General features: G+C 45.2%; 1 long non-coding RNA gene across 1 annotated transcript in view; it reads right to left on the bottom strand.

Annotated features, from left to right (window-relative positions):
- The window catches only part of LOC124545079, a 486,583-nt gene that overhangs the window by 410,940 nt on the left and 55,642 nt on the right, over nt 1–20,001 (bottom strand). Inside the window, exon 2 of the long non-coding RNA XR_006967588.1 lies at nt 7,515–7,549. This is a non-coding gene — a long non-coding RNA (uncharacterized LOC124545079). The remainder of the gene's footprint in view (nt 1–7,514; nt 7,550–20,001) is intronic.

The following is a 20,001-nucleotide window of genomic DNA, read 5'->3' as shown; positions in this document are numbered from 1 at the left end:
ACATGTGTAATAAAATCTAAAAAAAGACGACTGTTTGCTGCACTCTATAATTTATATGCCACATAACAGTCGCTGATTGCACCCACTTTCCGAATGGGAGGTAACCCGATGGCACTTGTTTCTATTGGGCAGTTCAGCAAGATTCCACGTCGTCCGTAGTTTCTCAGCTCGGCACTCATTAGAAAGGGAATTTTCACTATTAACACACTAGCACCAGGTCACATAAACACTAACAAAATAAGACGTTTGTTGAAATTAATTTCCTATCCAAGCTAATTTCTGCTTCATTGAAAAGGACACGCTACATATACAGGGCGAAGAAAAAATGCATCATTTGGTGGCAAGCTTGCGATTCCCCATCCCAATTCAAGACGAAATTTTATCTACCAAAACCGAGTTTCGTCAACAGGTTTAATAGACAGGCGATTTACAAACCGAGGTTCTGGCAACATTCGAACAGAGTGCAGCGTGGCCAAGAACAGGTAACAGTGAAGTCTGCTCTGTGCCACAGCTGTCCCATCAGTTCACTGAGACGAGACAGTGCCTTGGAAAACTATATGCAAACTCGCCGATGTTCGAGTACTATTCGCGCTAAACTTCTCTTTGGAAAACTATATGCAAACTCGCCGATGTTCGAGTACTATACGCGCTAAACTTCGCTTTTCTTCAGTTAAAGCATCAAACTCCATCCAATTTACACCTTCAAAACGTGGAATCATGTGTAATTTTTCTGTTACTGTTATATTTATTTAAACATTAAGACATAACATGAACTTTCTACAGATCTAAACGACCACTTTGTTTCGTCCAAGACGCAAATATAGCCAATAGAAAATAACAGTGAATACAGTAACATCGTCTGTATTCAATGAGATACAAAAACGCTGTAGGTAAGTTACACTAGATTGCACATTAAGCTACTCTCAATAATTTAGTTCTTTACATTGGAATTCCAGGCTTATCTTCAGAGAGCCGGTACGTACACGTATGAAAGAAGTTCACTTTAGAGAAAAAGTTCAAAGCGACGACCTTGCATTTACAAACACTTCGCCACTCGCTGGTCCCTGCTTACCTGCCTCCACCATTACCTATAGGTCGCGTGCATCCAAGGGTGCAGTATTATAAACTTATTCCTGTAAGTGTCCCCCCAAATTAAAATCTAGTGGAGTTAGGTCCGGGAAACATGGAAGCCACTACATTCAACTTCCACAACCAATCCATTTCCCTGGAAACGCTTCATTTAAATAGTTACGCACATTCATTCGTAAGTGTGGCGGTACACCATAAATGCTGAGACTACAGTTGTCGCCGAACACAAAGTGGAACGTTTTCTTATGCGTCAAAGTATTTCAAAGAAACGTACGCATTCAAATCGTCCAGCAACAGTTAAGACCCAAAAGCACTCCCCCCACCACGATCCCAGCCCACAAGTGACGTGTGGTCGTTGAAAATAGCTTTTCGTCAGGTGTTGCTTCTAGCGACGAAAAACATTCTTATCGGGATGACGCCTTTTAGAGCACCGTGCAGGATATGCACGTGCAAAAAAATGGTTCAAATTGCTCTGAGCACTATGGGACTCAACTGCTGTGGCCATCAGTCCCTAGAACTTAGAGCTACTTAATCCTAACTACCCTAAGGACATCACAAACACCCATGCCCGAGGCAGGATTCTAACCTGCGACCGCAGCGGTCGCGCAATTCCAGACTGTAGCGCCTAGAACCGCTCGGCCACTCCGGCCGGCTTACGCATGTGCAGCAGCAGCTTGGTTATCGAATGCACCCAGCACCAAGAGCATATCGACGTATTCATTGTTTGTGAACTCCTTCGGTAAGCCGCCCTACATGAATTTGACGGGTTGTATACTGCGCGGTTGGTAGACACATGCGTACAATTTAATGGATACCACTGTCATGTGATAGGCTACTGTCATGTGAAAAACTGATGTCCTACTTATAAACGACGAGAAGTAGGAAACGGACGCCAAATAGATAAAAATGGACCCGTAGGAGGATTCGAACCATAGTTCCATTCCAGATGCGGGCTTGGTGTACAGTAGTCTTTTCAATGAGCTACGACGGCTGGTACGGTACACACAACCCCCAGTGCATTCCGATGCGCTGCACGATGTGACAGTGTAGCCAGCTCCTCGTTTTGATACATATGTTTTCAAAATGCCACCCATCTGATTGTGCGAGATAAACTTTATCTTGAATCTGGACGAGGAATTGCATGCCAATCTCCTAAAGTGCGGCATTTTTTCTTCACCTTGTTTATCAACAATGTGTGTGTGTGTGTGTGTGTGTGTGTGTGTGTGTGGTGCGGCTCCCTGTGGATCCCCCGGGAACGTCTCATACTAGACGAGTGTACCCGAAATGTTTGCGTAGTGCAGTAATTACGGTGTACGCGTACGTGGAGACATTGTTTGCGCAGCAATCGCCGACATGGTGTAACTGAGGCGGTGAGGCGGGAGAAGGGGAACGAGCCCGCATTCGCCGAGGCAGATGGGAAACTGCCGTAAGGGGGTTAGGACGTCAAACCGGCCGACTTGGAGCAGGAGAGCCATCACAGGATATTTTAATTGCCAGTGTCTATACTTTTACAAATAAATTAATAAAACTTTGTCAGCATCACCAGGAAGGATTCAGGACTCACACTCATTGCAGTGGAAGTTAGAAAAGATAACGAAGTAATTTTTTTTTTTTAAGTGTGAAATTTCATCATTTTTCACTTACTAATGGCTGCATTTGTTGCTATAGGTACACTTTTCTTCATAAGTTAGAGAGATTCTTCGATGAATTTTGCGCAGCATACGTACCATACTTACAGGTGTATGAAACTCTAGAATTTATTTAATTTATGAAAAAACGAATGAGCTGTTACATTTTAAACTTCATGTTTAGAAAAAACACAAATTTTATAGTTAACTACCTCAATTTTTACCACAGTTTTTAATAAATTTGGAAAATTCTAGAGTTTCATACACCTTTAAGTATGGTTTGTATGCTGTGCAAAATTCATCGAAGCATCTCTCTTACTTATGAAGAAAAATGTACCTAGAGCAACAAATGCTGCCATTAGTAAGTGAAAAAAAAATGATGAAATTTCACATGTAAAAAAAAATTACTTAGTTATGTTTTCGAACTCCCACTGCAATGAGTGTGAATTCTGAATCCTTCCTGGTCACGCTGACAAAGTTTTATGAATTTATTTGTAAAAGTATAGACAGTGGAAATTAAAATGTCCTGTGGTGCCTCTCCTGCTGCGAGTCGGCCCGTTTGACGTCCTACCCCCCTTAAAAGCCATCCACGCGCTGGCCGGTACACCGGACCTCGACACTAATCTGCCAGGTGGATTCGTGCCGGGGACAGGCACGCCTTCCTGCTCGGGAAGCAGCGCGTTAGAGCGCGCGGCTAGCTGGGCCATGAATAGGCCCGTTGCCTAACGTATTTGCTATTTTGTCAAGGGGATTTAAGGAGCTCTTCTTATGGCTCACTGTATACTTCTGTATTCAGTATTACAATGGTGCTTTAAGACTGATGTACTTTGTAGAATAATTATATCGCAGAACTGTCCGCTTATTTTTATGCTATTTGAGTGGTTTGAAAGTATGAATGTGGACGTAAGAAAGACTTAAAGCGCGTAAACAGATAAGGTTCCTCCATACTAACAAAGTCAAATACGCGACGGCTAGTCAGCAGGTTTTAAAGAGTACGAGCGACGTCGCCGAGATGGTTGGCCTCGCGGTGAGCGGAAGTGCGTCAGTTCTGGCGCCGGAAGCGTGGGCAGTGCAGGCGCCTGGCTGGCTTCCTGGGAGGGCCGGGCGCTATCTCCGTTCCCAGGCCGGCTCACCACGCATTCCTTCAGATAAGGCACGCTCGCCGAGTCAGCACGGCGCGTCTTTATGTCCGCGTTCGGCCGACGCAGCACTGCCCGCTACTACGTACCGTGTACTCGGAGCGCGCCGATTGCGTGGCAAACTTCTACATGTTCCAAATGCTGAGCGCCCGCTTGGAGAAAAATATGGAAACACCAAAATCAAAACGCATTACCGTGCCTTATACGGTGTACGAAACCTGTTGGCATTCAAAACAGCTTCCATGATGATGATGTCGATGATGATGTTTGGTTTATAGGGCACTCAACTGCTCGGTTATCAGCGCCCGTACAAATTCCCAACCTTTGCTCAGTCCAATTCCGCCACTTGCATGAATTATGATGTAATGATGAGGACAGCCGCGCGGGATTAGCCGAGCGGTCTGGGGCGCTGCAGTCATGGACTGTGCGGCTTGTCCCGGCGGAGGTTCGAGTCCTCCCTCGGGCATGGGTGTGTGTGTGTTTGTCCTTAGGATAATTTAGGTTAAGTAGTGTGTAACCTTAGGGACTGATGATCTTAGCAGTTAAGTCCCATAAGATTTCACAGACATTTTTGAATGATGAGGACAACACAAATGTGTCATCTCGAGGCAGGTGAAAATCCCTGACCCCACCGGGAATCGAACCCGGGACCCCGTGCCAGGGACGCGAGAACGCGACCGCGAGACCACGAGCTGCGGACAGAACAGCTCCCAGTCGTCTCGTGATCGATAAACAGAGGTTCCGTATGTACAAGAGACTCTTACACAGTACCTTTCCAGCACGAAAATCGTGGCATGTTCAGGTAATGATGGAGATGGATAGCGATAGCGCATCATCTCCAAAGTAGACCACAAAGGCTAGAACAGAATGAGGTCTCGTGACTGTGGCGGCAACAGGAGTTGTAAAGATCATCCTCGTGCTCACGAAACCAGTTCGAGACGATGCGAGCTGTATGAACAGGGACCCCGCCGTCTTCGAATAAAACATCGTCATTGGGAAACAAACAGTTACCATGGGATGGACCTGATCATCCTTGGAAGTAATGCGGCCTTGCGGCGTAACCAATGGGACCCACGGAATACAGCGATATGCTCACCCGAATCATCACCAAATGCTGGCCATAATTCGCTCTTTGGACGTAAATTGGGGCCGAAGTTGGAAAAAGTGTGCAAAGGACGCATACCACCAAACGACTATCTTCCACTGCCCCATAGCCCAGATTTTACGGCTTCGGCAACACGCTGTCCTGTTAGTGGTATTTGCATCACCTGTGAGTGATTTTGGAATTATAGCTCGCCCTGCAACACTCTGCTTAAGGAAATTGCTTCATGTTGCTTCGGCGCTGGTAGCGTTCGCGTGTGTGACTGACAGTTCTGAAATGACTTTTGCAGCTGTCGTGTTTTTACTTTTCGTCACGATCCTCTTCAATGACAGTCTGTCACTAACACTCAAGACACACTTTCGTCCGCGTTGTGACTTAGCTGATGGTGTTTTTCCGCTTACCCTGTATGTCGTATAAATCTTCGGTAGGGTGCCACTTTCGACTACCCTGATTACGGAAACACACATCATACGAGCAACAACAGTTTTCCGACGTTCGATTTCAATCAGATAATACACTCACAAGTACAGAGGACACCGTTCCGACCATGAATTAGTCTTGCAACGTACCGAGGACCTACTCGCTTGGCCACCACCTGCATTTATGTTCCAGCATGCATTCCTCGCGGTGATTCCATATTTGTGCCCAACCCATGTATATCTACCATATCCACAGCAATCAACGCGGGTCCTATGGCGGACGGTACCCCCTCACACACAAAACTTTTGTAGAAGGGAAAATGTTTCGAACTGTGATGGGGCTGGAATTTGCCCATCGCGGCGCGGCACTAATGAAAGGTTTCAATGCACGGCGAAAATTTCGCTGTAGTTCGTTGCTACCACTTAATGTGAACATATTCCCGAAGTTTCCCTTCACGTCATGTAAACTTTGCTGCAGTGCTTCTGGTAAACTGAACCGGGATTTTGTTTTCTAAATTAAACTTTCGATGCGTTTGAAAAGAAATGGTTGCAACGGGTGCGCATTAGCAGTTATTTTTTCTTTCAAGGCAATGAGACCAGTACGAAAATCTTTCAAAACTGAGTACAATGCAACTAGCAAGGGAGAAATGCTGGGTTTTACAACAAAAAGTGGTTCAAATGGCTCTGAGCACTATGGGACTCACCTTCTGAGGTCATCAGTCCCCTAGAACGTAGAACTACTTAAACCTAACTAACCTAAGGACATCACACACATCCATGCCCGAGGCAGGATTCGAACCTGTGACCGTAGCGGTCGCGCGGTTCCAGATTGTAGCGCCTAGAACCGCTCGGCCACACCGGCCGGCCGACAAGAAAAGATCGAGAAGAAGGTTTAACGGAAGAAAAGATATTTCGCGCTAATTAGCAGAAAGTTTCGCACATCGCAATGACCATGGACTAAACTTGGATCCATGAGCATGCTCTCGAGACCAAGCAACAATCACAACAACGGGAGCAGTCACGTGTGAGAGTTAGTCGAAGAAGGCCATGGTCGTTCTGTCGGGTAAAATGAGCAAATTCGTTTTTTTTCCTCAATTTTATTCTCTAGTTGTAAGCTTGACAGATGACTTGGGCAAAGGTACAAGCATAAATGTCTTCTACAGTGTTTCATTATCGTTTGTTTTGAAACAGGATCCGACTTAGAAAGAGCCAACAGTGGCAGAAAAGCAAGACTTGTTTCATTAGGGCAACACTCCAACCAACACAGCATCATGTAGAATGTCGAAGGTGCATCTGTTTGGATTCGCCTTGGCTCCTCATACCCTTTACTGTCTCTATTTTCGACCTGCTTTCTTCTGATTTCGGAAATTAGAAATTCGGCTCCAAGGAAAGAAATTTTTGTATCAGATAAGGTATAAATCAACTGTGGTTCACGCGGTAAACTGATCTGGAATCATGGCGTAGACACCGAAAGAGACTAGGCTGCGAAATAAAATGTGAAAATAATCTGCATTAACAAAAGGGAAGTTCATAGCAGAGACTACCTGAAATTTCTCAACTTGTTCGCATTGCTGTGGAACGGTGGATGCGTAACGAGAACCACCGTGCATTTAATCATAGTACTTGGCGTGTCCAAACGAAAACTTCAACATTCGCGCTTCTAGACTTATTTCCACTTTCGTACTCCGTGAGCCAGTGTGGCACTTGCTTCGCTTCCCGTTCTTACTCAGTCCAATGGTAGTCTCCTCTATCGCTTGCTGCCATCCCTGAAGTCAATGGACGTTTTATTTCGGTGCGTGTTACTAGCGTCGCGCTCATTTATTTAGAGCAGATAACACAAATATAGGTCACGTTGATAATAGCCACCAAAAGGTAGTGGAACCGAAGTTTTGATGCTAAACCTTTGTTTTCCCACTACAGTGTTTGGACAGCGCCAGCAAGTAATACAGAACAAAGCCATCACCAAGTTCTCCAGTGTTTCGAGTTCAGGCATTCTGTGACGACCTCGACGATGAAGAGGCAGCCTCGTTTACCGCCTGCCGTATCGCCAACGCCAGGTGCAGAGCTAGCACAATGGACACACAGAAGCGCAGAGAGAGAGAGAGAGAGAGAGAGAGAGAGAGACTGCGAAACTCACCGGCGACGGATGCTGGCTCACGCTGTCAGCGATTCCTGTAACAAAGACTTACATTAAGCTCCAGTCATTTGCTTCCAATATATACAAATGTTACACTTGTATTATAATAAGAAAATATATTATCATCGCACTTCACGCATGTTTTAACTTAAGACCAACCAATAAAATATGAGATAATAAATGCTAAAATAAAGAATATTGTACACTCTCAACAACGAATCATACACGCCTTTGGTGGTTTTCTGACAAGCTACCTACCATCCCATTTCGTTTCCTAAGTCCTCGCTTTGTTATCTAGTAATTTGTGAAGTTATTGACACACAAATTTCACAGTAACTGTGCACGCAAATGTTTAACCAATTTAGAACTGGCAGTATGGCGCATTGGTAACGGACCAGAAATTACGACAGTTTTCAACGTCGCTAATAATCTTGCGTCATTGGGCGTATAAGAGTGTTGTGTTGATGGACATGTTCGACAATTTTCATCTTCATTATCTTTCCGAAGCAATGCGTCACTACAGATTATGAATAAATAATGTTACGTGGAAAGCAAACCAAAGACTGCGATTTGCTGGCAGAACAGTTAGAACATGTAACATGACTATTAAACAGATCGCTTAAACTACGCTTGTCAGCCCTCTTCTGAAATACTGCTGTGCAGTGTGGGATCCGCATCAGATAGGATTGACGGAGGACATCGAAAAAGTTCAAAGAAGGGCAGCTCGTTCTTTAGTATCATGGATGAGGGCAGAGTGCGCCACGGATATGACACATGAAATTTGGTAGCAGTCATTACAACAAAGGCGTTTATCGCTGCGGTAGAACCTTCTCATGAAATTTCAACCGCCAACTTTCTCTTATGAAAGTGAAAATATTTTGTTGGCGCCAAACCACCTAGAGAGAAATGATTCATAAAGCGTGAGAAATCAGAGCTCGCGCTGAAAGTTTTAAGTGTTCGTTTTTCCCACGCGCTGTTCGACAGTGGAACGGTAGAGCAGTAACTTAAAAGGTAATTCGATGAACCCTCTGCCAGGCACTTAATTGTGAATTGCGGAGTTGTTATGCAGATGTAGATTAACTTTGTTATTACTCATCTGCTAAGACAACAGTTCAAACTGTCGAGAAATACTCATATATAGAGGACTTTTAATGTTGCTATTTTGTACAGCGAAGCTGCTTCATAGCTGCTGAATGGCAGTAGCTTCAGAGTGCAAATCACGCAAGATAGCAGTTCTTAGTCACGAGAGAGATGGAAGGATGGCTTCATCCTGTAATCGACTTTTGACGAGAATAGTACCTCGCGTAGCCTGACATAATTGCTAAGAAAACAATTCGATAGGTTATGCCGTTTTCAAGTTAATTGGCATTGCAGTTAGCCAATCAAGCCGCTGAGCGCGCAAATTGAAGCGGCCCGCCACATATACACTCCTGGAAATGGAAAAAAGAACACATTGACACCGGTGTGTCAGACCCACCATACTTGCTCCGGACACTGCGAGAGGGCTGTACAAGCAATGATCACACGCACGGCACAGCGGACACACCAAGAACCGCGGTGTTGGCCGTCGAATGGCGCTAGCTGCGCAGCATTTGTGCACCGCCGCCGTCAGTGTCAGCCAGTTTGCCGTGGCATAAGGAGCTCCATCGCAGTCTTTAACACTGGTAGCATGCCGCGACAGCGTGGACGTGAACCGTATGTGCAGTTGACGGACTTTGAGCGAGGGCGTATAGTGGGCATGCGGGAGGCCGGGTGGACGTACCGCCGAATTGCTCAACACGTGGGGCGTGAGGTCTCCACAGTACATCGATGTTGTCGCCAGTGGTCGGCGGAAGGTGCACGTGCCCGTAGACCTGGGACCGGACCGCAGCGACGCACGGATGCACGCCAAGACCGTAGGATCCTACGCAGTGCCGTAGGGGACCGCACCGCCACTTCCCAGCAAATTAGGGACACTGTTGCTCCTGGGGTATCGGCGAGGACCATTCGCAACCGTCTCCATGAAGCTGGGTTACAGTCCCGCACACCGTTAGGCCGTCTTCCGCTCACGCCCCAACATCGTGCAGCCCGCCTCCAGTGGTGTCGCGACAGGCGTGAATGGAGGGACGAATGGAGACGTGTCGTCTTCAGCGATGAGAGTCGCTTCTGCCTTGGTGCCAATGATGGTCGTATGCGTGTTTGGCGCCGTGCAGGTGAGCGCCACAATCAGGACTGCATACGACCGAGGCACACAGGGCCAACACCCGGCATCATGGTGTGGGGAGCGATCTCCTACACTGGCCGTACACCACTGGTGATCGTCGAGGGGACACTGAATAGTGCACGGTACATCCAAACCGTCATCGAACCCATCGTTCTACCATTCCTAGACCGGCAAGGGAACTTGCTGTTCCAACAGGACAATGCACGTCCGCATGTATCCCGTGCCACCCAACGTGCTCTAGAAGGTGTAAGTCAACTACCCTGGCCAGCAAGATCTCCGGATCTGTCCCCCATTGAGCATGTTTGGGACTGGATGAAGCGTCGTCTCACGCGGTCTGCACGTCCAGCACGAACGCTGGTCCAACTGAGGCGCCAGGTGGAAATGGCATGGCAAGCCGTTCCACAGGACTACATCCAGCATCTCTACGATCGTCTCCATGGGAGAATAGCAGCCTGCATTGCTGCGAAAGGTGGATATACACTGTACTAGTGCCGACATTGTGCATGCTCTGTTGCCTGTGTCTATGTGCCTGTGGTTCTGTCAGTGTGATCATGTGATGTATCTGACCCCAGGAATGTGTCAATAAAGTTTCCCCTTCCTGGGACAATGAATTCACGGTGTTCTTATTTCAATTTCCAGGAGTGTAGTTAGTGCCAATTATTTTCACAACATATACGATAGCGCACGACACTGTCCAGTCTTTGGTTCGGGTTCGATCCTCACCGCCTTCCCATGTCCAATTTTTGTATCGCTCTCTTGTTCGGTTTTCGGAAACCAAACGAAGCATAGGTTTGGCGATACCGTCTCTAACGGACCGCTTGAATTTGCGCGCGCAAGGGCCTGACTGGCTAATTTCAATGCCAAATAACTCGGAGCGGCGCAACGTATCGAATTCTCTCATAACAATTATTTCTCAGCACAACCTACATTACAACACTCCTACAAGCTTTTTAAACTGATTCTGACCATCCTGTATATTAATGATGAAATGGATAAGTGAGGCTACTTGCAAATACTATTATCTATAGGAAGGATGCAACTGCAGCTGTGAAGTGCAAGGGTATTATAACGATTCCCTGTGACCAGTCATACACGTACTTTACATTTGATTCAAAAGGGATCTGAATAAAAACAATAACTGAATAATTAACACAATCATATTTTGACATAACACACAGTTTTCCACCTTCTGATAAACAAAAAATTGTGTCGCTGTTTATATTTTCATACCAATTTAACTTCTTGGAAGCCTGTCTTGGGCACATGTATATCGCTGGTTTTGGAAATATGTAACGAGGTGTGAGGAGGGAACTGTGTTAGCGTGCTTGTAAATTTGGGGCCAGTTATCATCAACTGTAAACAGTTCCTGGTTATTTGGATTACACAGGAGAATGTTTGACTTCACCGTTATTGTGGTGAGAATGGAATGTATCGTTTATGTCAAAAGTACACGAACAGATTTTTTTCTTGCATTGAACAGAAACCGAAACAGGAAGTTTACGTTTTATTCAAGCAAATGATAAAAGCCCGGGCCATTATTAACAAAAGGTCAACAGAATAGATCGAGGCAGAGCTGCCGAAGTTAAGTATTGCATCATTAATCTAACGATCTCCTCTCCAGATTAATTAGAAGTGCAAAATAGAAGCTGTCTGTTCTAAAATGCCTTCATTAACTGACTGTTCCCCCCCATGAACCATGGACCTTGCCGTTGGTGGGGAGGCTTGCGTGCCTCAGCGATACAGATAGCCGTACCGTAGGTGCAACCACAACGGAGGGGTATCTGTTGAGAGGCCAGACAAACGTGTGGTTCCTGAAGAGGGGCAGCAGCCTTTTCAGTAGTTTCAAGGGCAACAGTCTGGATGATTGACTGATCTGGCCTTGTAACAATAACCAAAACGGCCTTGCTGTGCTGGTACTGCGAACGGCTGAAAGCAAGGGGAAACTACAGCCGTAATTTTTCCCGAGGGCATGCAGCTTTACTGTATGATTACATGATGATGGCGTCCTCTTGGGTAAAATATTCCGGAGGTAAAATAGTCCCCCATTCGGATCTCCGGGCGGGGACTACTCAAGAGGATGTCGTTATCAGGAGAAAGAAAACTGGCGTTCTACGGATCGGAGCGCGGAATGTCAGATCCCTTAATCGGGCAGGTAGGTTAGAAAATTTAAAAAGGGAAATGGATAGGTTGAAGTTAGATATAGTGGGAATTAGTGAAGTTCGGTGGCAGGAGGAACAAGACTTCTGGTCAGGCGACTACAGGGTTATAAACACAAAATCAAATAGGGGTAATGCAGGAGTAGGTTTAATAATGAATAGGAAAATAGGAATGCGGGTAAGCTACTACAAACAGCATAGTGAACGCATTATTGTGGCCAAGATAGATACGAAGCCCACGCCTACTACAGTAGTACAAGTTTATATGCCAACTAGCTCTGCAGATGACGAAGAAATTGAAGAAATGTATGATGAAATAAAAGAAATTATTCAGATTGTGAAGGGAGACGAAAATTTAATAGTCATGGGTGACTGGAATTCGAGTGTAGGAAAAGGGAGAGAAGGAAACATAGTAGGTGAATATGGATTGGGGGACAGAAATGAAAGAGGAAGCCGCCTGGTAGAATTGTGCACAGAGCACAACATAATCATAACTAACACTTGGTTTAAGAATCATGAAAGAAGGTTGTATACATGGAAGAACCCTGGAGATACTAAAAGGTATCAGATAGATTATATAATGGTAAGACAGAGATTTAGGAATCAGGTTTTAAATTGTAAGACATGGGCAGATGTGGACTCTGACCACAATCTATTGGTTATGACCTGTAGATTAAAACTGAAGAAACTGCAGAAAGGTGGGAATTTAAGGAGATGGGACCTGGATAAACTAAAAGAACCAGAGGTTGTACAGAGATTCAGGGAGAGCACAAGGGAGCAGTTGACAGGAATAGGGGAAATAAATACAGTAGAAGAAGAATGGGTAGCTTTGAGGGATGAAGTAGTGAAGGCAGCAGAGGATCAAGTAGGTAAAAAGACGAGGGCTAGTAGAAATCCTTGGGTAACAGAAGAAATATTGAATTTAATTGATGAAAGGAGAAAATATAAAAATGCAGTAAGAGAAACAGGCAAAAAGGAATACAAACGTCTCAAAAATGAGATCGACAGGAAGTGCAAAATGGCTAAGCAGGGATGGCTAGAGGACAAATGTAAGGATGTAGAGGCCTATCTCACTAGGGGTAAGATAGATACCGCCTACAGGAAAATTAAAGAGACCTTTGGAGATAAGAGAACAACTTGTATGAATATCAAGAGCTCAGATGGAAACCCAGTTCTAAGCAAAGAAGGGAAAGCAGATAGGTGGAAGGAGTATATAGAGGGTCTATACAAGGGCGATGTACTTGAGGACAATATTATGGAAATGGAAGAGGATGTAGATGAAGATGAAATGGGAGATACGATACTGCGTGAAGAGTTTGACAGAGCACTGAAAGACCTGAGTCGAAACAAGGCCCCCGGAGTATACAATATTCCATTGGAACTACTGACGGCCGTGGGAGAGCCAGTCCTGACAAAACTCTACCATCTGGTGAGCAAGATGCATGAAACAGGCGAAATACCCTCAGACTTCAAGAAGAATATAATAATTCCAATCCCAAAGAAAGCAGGTGTTGACAGATGTGAAAATTACCGAACTATCAGCTTAATAAGTCACAGCTGCAAAATACTAACACGAATTCTTTACAGACGAATGGAAAAACTAGTAGAAGCCAACCTCGGGGAAGATCAGTTTGGATTCCGTAGAAACACTGGAACACGTGAGGCAATACTGACCTTACGACTTATCTTAGAAGAAAGATTAAGGAAAGGCAAACCTACGTTTCTAGCATTTGTAGACTTAGAGAAAGCTTTTGACAATGTTGACTGGAATATTCTCTTTCAAATTCTGAAGGTGGCAGGGGTAAAATACAGGGAGCGAAAGGCTATTTACAATTTGTACAGAAACCAGATGGCAGTTATAAGAGTCAAGGAACATGAAAGGGAAGCAGTGGTTGGGAAGGGAGTAAGACAGGGTTGTAGCCTCTCCCCGATGTTGTTCAATCTGTATATTGAGCAAGCAGTAAAGGAAACAAAAGAAAAATTCGGAGTAGGTATTAAAATTCATGGAGAAGAAATAAAAACTTTGAGGTTCGCTGATGACATTGTAATTCTGTCAGAGACAGCAAAGGACTTGGAAGAGCAGTTGAATGGAATGGACAGTGTCTTGAAAGGAGGATATAAGATGAACATCAACAAAAGCAAAACAAGGATAATGGAATGTAGTCTAATTAAGTCGGGTGATGCTGAGGGAATTAGATTAGGAAATGAGGCACTTAAAGTAGTAAAGGAGTTTTGCTATTTGGGGAGCAAAATAACTGATGATGGTCGAAGTAGAGAGGATATAAAATGTAGGCTGGCAATGGCAAGGAAAGCGTTTCTGAAGAAGAGAAATTTGTTAACATCGAGTATTGATTTAAGTGTCAGGAAGTCATTTCTGAAAGTATTCGTATGGAGTGTAGCCATGTATGGAAGTGAAACATGGATGATAAATAGTTTGGACAAGAAGAGAATAGAAGCTTTCGAAATGTGGTGCTACAGAAGAATGCTGAAGATTAGATGGGTAGATCACATAACTAATGAGGAAGTATTGAATAGGATTGGGGAGAAGAGAAGTTTGTGGCACAACTTGACCAGAAGAAGGGATCGGTTGGTAGGACATGTTCTGAGGCATCAAGGGATCACCAATTTAGTATTGGAGGGCAGCGTGGAGGGTAAAAATCGTAGGGGGAGACCAAGAGATGAATACACTAAGCAGATTCAGAAGGATGTAGGTTGCAGTAGGTACTGGGAGATGAAAAAGCTTGCACAGGATAGAGTAGCATGGAGAGCTGCATCAAACCAGTCTCAGGACTGAAGACCACAACAACAACAACAACTGACTGTTCTCTATAACAACACTGTGGAAGCTGGTTACATTTCATAATCTAATACAACTGATGATGGGTCGGGCAGTTTCTCCTCAACGTAAATAAACGTAACGTACTGAGCTTAAGAGGCGAAGATAAAACCTACTTGTACAATTTGCCGTGTTGTCCCAACAAGACACAGTTAGGGCGTAAGTAGCACAGGCGCAAAGATGCAAGCTAGTGTCAGTGCCATAGAGACTTGCCATTTGCGCGAGTTCCAACAGCGCCACGGGCAGCGCTGAGGATGAAGATATCGACTTCGCCTCGGCCAATTGCCGGCCGAGTACAATCCGCCAACGACCGGACTACAACGGACAGAAGCCTAGTCGAAAGACAGAAGAACAGCTCTCGTTCACCTGGTTATAGATCATCGTCCAGGGCTGACATAAGACAGGGAACGTCGTTTAGTGAACTCTTAGGAGTGAACTGACAGTTGTTGTACATTGCATTTGCTATGTACTATGAAGTTTACTTACGATAATTTGCACTTAGCAGTTGAGGGCCTTTTTGTGTTATATTACAAATAGTGCTCCAGACTTCATTATTCGACAAGCAAGAGTTTGTTAATAATTTGTTGGAGTGTTTTAGAACCTTCGTTCTCCTATCTTGTTACCTGACCCTGGGCACAGCTGCGTAAAAGTGGCAGGGAGAAATGGTCTTAGCGGCGTACTGCACCAGAAGCCGCTTCACGTACTCACAAACTCGGCTTACCGCAACAACAGTGGCAGCTCGGCCTCCACAGCAGTAGCGACGAGGCCTTAACAAAACTGGCGACGAGGGTTTACAAAAAAAAAAAATATACTGTCGGTGTGAAGCCATTGGAAACAGCATCTACCGTAAAAATATACTAATAATCATCAGGAACTACCTAAAGTGGAAAGGCCTCATATCTTTTCAACTGATTCTTGAGTATCGTTCATCAGTCTGTAATCCCTATCAAGAGGCATTAATAGAAAAGATAGAGAAGAACCGACGAAGAGCGACGCGTTTCGCCACTGAATCGTTTACCCAGCACGTGCGAGAGCATACGGAATTTCAACAAACGCAGAAGATGCAAGGGAAGTGTTGTTAAACACGGAGATGTTTACCGTTGAATTTCAGAGAGCGTAAGTTTCAGGAAGTCACAAAGCCTAGCAAAATGACCACGACGTGGTATTCTTGCGGAGCACTGTCGCAGCTGTAGATAAAAACGGTAACAACAAAATTTGAAAAAAAAAGAACGACCGTATTTTGTGAAATTGTGTCTAAAAGTATGGAATAAAATACATTAGAGAAACATTTGCGCGCCTCTGAATAATGGTGGAAGTGCCGACTGAGAATGCACCTTTTCTCTTTTCTGATATTTGAATGTTCTGTATTGAAAAATCATTGAGCCTGAAAAAACGTAACTTTTATATACCTTCGGGCATAGATGATAGAAATATGACAAGGCCACACAACAGTGTACTGCACGGTCCACATGATCCACCAAACAAATATCATTTGGTATTCTTTAAAATTCTAAGTGTAAATATGGAACTTTAAATGCTCAGTTGACACCTCAATTGCTGTACACATTTTCGAGCATCAGTCACAGGCGCGTCAAATGTTCGTCTAATGCACTTTACATCTTACTTTTATACAACTCATTTCACAAAACATTTGAATTTTTCCCATTTTTTTTCCAAGTTTTGTTTTGAAAGCATAAGCTTCCTGTCACGTCATTTGCTTTCCTAGCGTCTTATTTCCTCAAGATGTTCCAAATTTAGTACGTGATTCGAAAGAAGCCATTTTGACAGTTAAATATCACACCAAAGCAAATCATTCACGCGCGAAAAGGCTAGGCCTTGAAGAGACGAATTTTTTGGCACTTGGTGAATCCTATATCCCATTTGTCCGGGCTCTTCGCCTGAGTCTGAAAATTCGAACAAAAACCCATAGTGTAGCTAAGGGGAGTCTTGTTTTCGCTCTGCGCAAACATAAGACCGGAAATAGGGCGTCATTGAAAATTCTGAAAATAGTAGTGCACAAAAGCGTGAAAAGAACAGACTAACTACCTTCACAACTGGAAGGGAAGGCTGATTAAAACTGGATTGATGACTAAGCAGTGTCTTCCCAACACAATGCGTCGAAGGTGACAAGATAAATGAAAATTTAGTTCACGCTTAATCCCAAAATAACAGCTAAAGCTGTGAGTACCTTACAAAATGTGGTGTACGTATGTCACAAGCACGACTGGGGCGTGTCCTATCCCTGCATGTTCTCACAGGATGCGTGCGTCACAGTCGAAGCAAACAAGGAGAGTGTCGAAATGATTTCCGTGAACGGTGGTGAGTGCGATGCCATTAAGAATGGCGCGCTTTCCCGAAACTGCTGACTGTGCATAGTCTCACCGCCAAGAACGGGTGGCGGGCGCAGAAGCGAGTAGGCGGGCGGAGTTTGCTTATCTGTTGCTGCCATAGCACCACTTGTAGCAGTCGGGAATGTTACAATGCCGCAACACTGCCAACACCACTAGTGCGTGCAAGTCGCACGATTCATAGTGCCCTACCAACAACCAAATTTTACATTTTTATTATAAGCCTTACAGGTATTTAATAGTAAGAACAATGGAAAAAGATTACTAGTCCCATGAGACATTACTCTAATCCGTGTATCTCTGAATCTCGCCTTTATAATCGCCTGTATTCAGCATAGTACAGAGTCCACAAGTTTATTCACGCCACTCACTGATGACTAGATACTGTGGAGCTGACAGACTGCGGGGATGTCGATTGCTACGTTTCAAAAATGGTTCAAATGGCTCTAAGCACTATGGGACTTAACATCTGAGGTCATCAGTCCCCTAGAACTTAGAACTACTTAAACCTAACTAACCTAAGGACATCACACACATTCATGCCCGAGGCAGGATTCGAACCTGCGACCGTATCAGCAGCGCGCTTCCAGACTGAAGCGCCTAGAACCGCTCGGTCACAGCAGCTAGCCTGCTACGTTTCACACTCTGTTCCAAATAGTTCCCAGATCGGATGGTGTAGAGGGTCAGTCAAGGTGCTTTGCGTGCCTGGGTGTCTGTCAAACTAGGAACGTTGAATTGCAGCCCTGTCAACAGGACTTATCTTGGAAGATGGGAGAGACAGTATACCCATCATGACGATGTAGATTGAAGGGAACTCTCCGAATGTTTATCTAATCTGCGCTGTTAACTTGGAAGAAACTTCCTGAAGGGCTTATAAACGGTGCAGTCACATTAATCTGACCACCGCCTATGTTCGATGACAACGTGCAATAAACCATTCATAGACGGTACGTGCAGCACTAGAGGTGGAGAGTACATAAAATGTGTCGGAGAGACGCAGGAAAACAGTGCAGTCGTTGTCGTAATGCGTAAACATAACGATTTATCTGACGTCCAGAAGGGCATGATCATTGGATTTCGGGCCAAAGGTGGAGGCTTTTTTGAAACGGCTAAATCTGTAAACTGTCTGTATGCCGCCTTGGTTAAATTATACCCTGCATGGAAAAGTAGCGCTCTCCAGAACCGGCGCCGCTGCGCGGTTTGAGACGCCATGTCACGGATTGTGCTACCCCTCACGCCGGACGCTGGAGTCCTCCCACGGGCGGGCGTGCGTGCGTGCGTGCGTGCGTGTGTGTTTTGTTTTGTTCTTAGCATTAGTTAGTGTTGTGTACATAGTTCCGCGTAGTCAGCGCGTACACAACTTTCCCACTAGAGCGCGCCCCGCTAAGCACAACAGCGCAGGCGCAGCGCTCGTCCGTCTCCGCACTACGAGATGGCGCTGCCTTAGAGCCGGGCCAAATTCTGCTTCCGCCGATTCGCGTATTAATATGTAACGCAGCCAACGAGATTGCTGCTAACGTACAACCTTTTCTCCTCGCGGATCACAATCGCGCAGTGATACCTGAACGCGCGAGGTATTATAACGAGTGCACAGACCGCCGATTAGTCAGTCTGCATTTGTCTGCACCAGTCTGTACCAGTCTGCATTAGCCTGCACCAGTCTAGAAGATTATCGTATTCCTGTACATAGCCATGAAGATAAATGTATAGACACTTTGTCAAGTATCAGAGATATGTGAGAATAAGATTAACGTACCAAGACCAAAGGAACTTCATATTGTCAATTGTAAATAGCCTCCAGAATCAAGTTACGTAATGTTTATGCTTGTTATTATTTTAATAAATGTGTGTGAAAATTAATCAAGTTCCGTTTAAAGTTAGTCTGTCAATCTGCTACTCTAAGTATGCAAGTGGCATTTCTATCGTCTGACCTAACGGCAGAAGATAAACACGCCACGACAAGACCACGAGACATATTGCTGATACTCGTCTACTTCGTTAGAGCGACAAGTCAAATAATCTGATGGTGTGTATACCGAAGGTCTTACAGTACGCACACCACAGTTAGGTTAAGTAGTGTAGTCTAGTGACCGATGACCTCAGCAGTTTGGCTCCTTAGGAACGCACGGACATTTGAACAAGAACCGGCGCCGAGGCAACTACAATGCACCATGACAGGGTGAACGACAGCTGTGGAAACGTGTACGGTCGAATAGACGTGCAACTGTTGAGCAATTGACAGCGCAGATGAGCCAAGGTGTTACCAACTGTGTCTCCAAAGCGAATGTTGCTGGTATGGGCCTCCGCGGTAGGCGCCTGTTTTATGCATCCACGTTGACTGCTCTTCATCGGCAACGAAGGCTGGAATTTGCACGCCAAAATCGCATATGGACGTCCAGCCAGTGGCGACAAGCGGCCTTTTCAGATGAATCACGATTTATGCTCCGTCGGATAGGTGGCCGCTCCGTTGGCCTGTATGGCGTGAAAGCAGACACCCTGCAACAATCGTAGGAAGGGTGCAGGCCGGAAGAGGGAGCGTTATTGTCTGGGGAATGCTTTCGTAAAATTCCCTAGGTGATTTCGTCATTCTGGAACGTACAATGGACCAACACAGGTGTGCATCTATCCTTGGGGACCATGTCTACCCCTATATGTAGTTTGTTTTTCTTCGGCACGATAACATTTACCAGCAGGACAATGCATTGCATCACACAGCTCGTGGTTTAAAGGGCGACAGGAAGAGTCTACCATACTTTCCCGGCACCACCTCGACCGGGCTATGCGCGCCATGGATCCTCAACCGAGAATCCTTGCGCACTGGACTCGGCATGGTTCCACATCCCTGTTAGTATCTTCCACAATCTCACTGGCACTCTACCTGCACGCCTTGCAGTGGTCCGCCCTCCAGACGGTGGTTATTTAGGGTTCTTCTGACAGGTGGTCA

The sequence above is a fragment of the Schistocerca americana genome, chromosome 8 (assembly GCF_021461395.2).
Source record: "Schistocerca americana isolate TAMUIC-IGC-003095 chromosome 8, iqSchAmer2.1, whole genome shotgun sequence".
NCBI lineage: Eukaryota > Metazoa > Arthropoda > Insecta > Orthoptera > Acrididae > Schistocerca > Schistocerca americana.
This window is presented reverse-complemented; position numbering and strand designations above follow the sequence as displayed.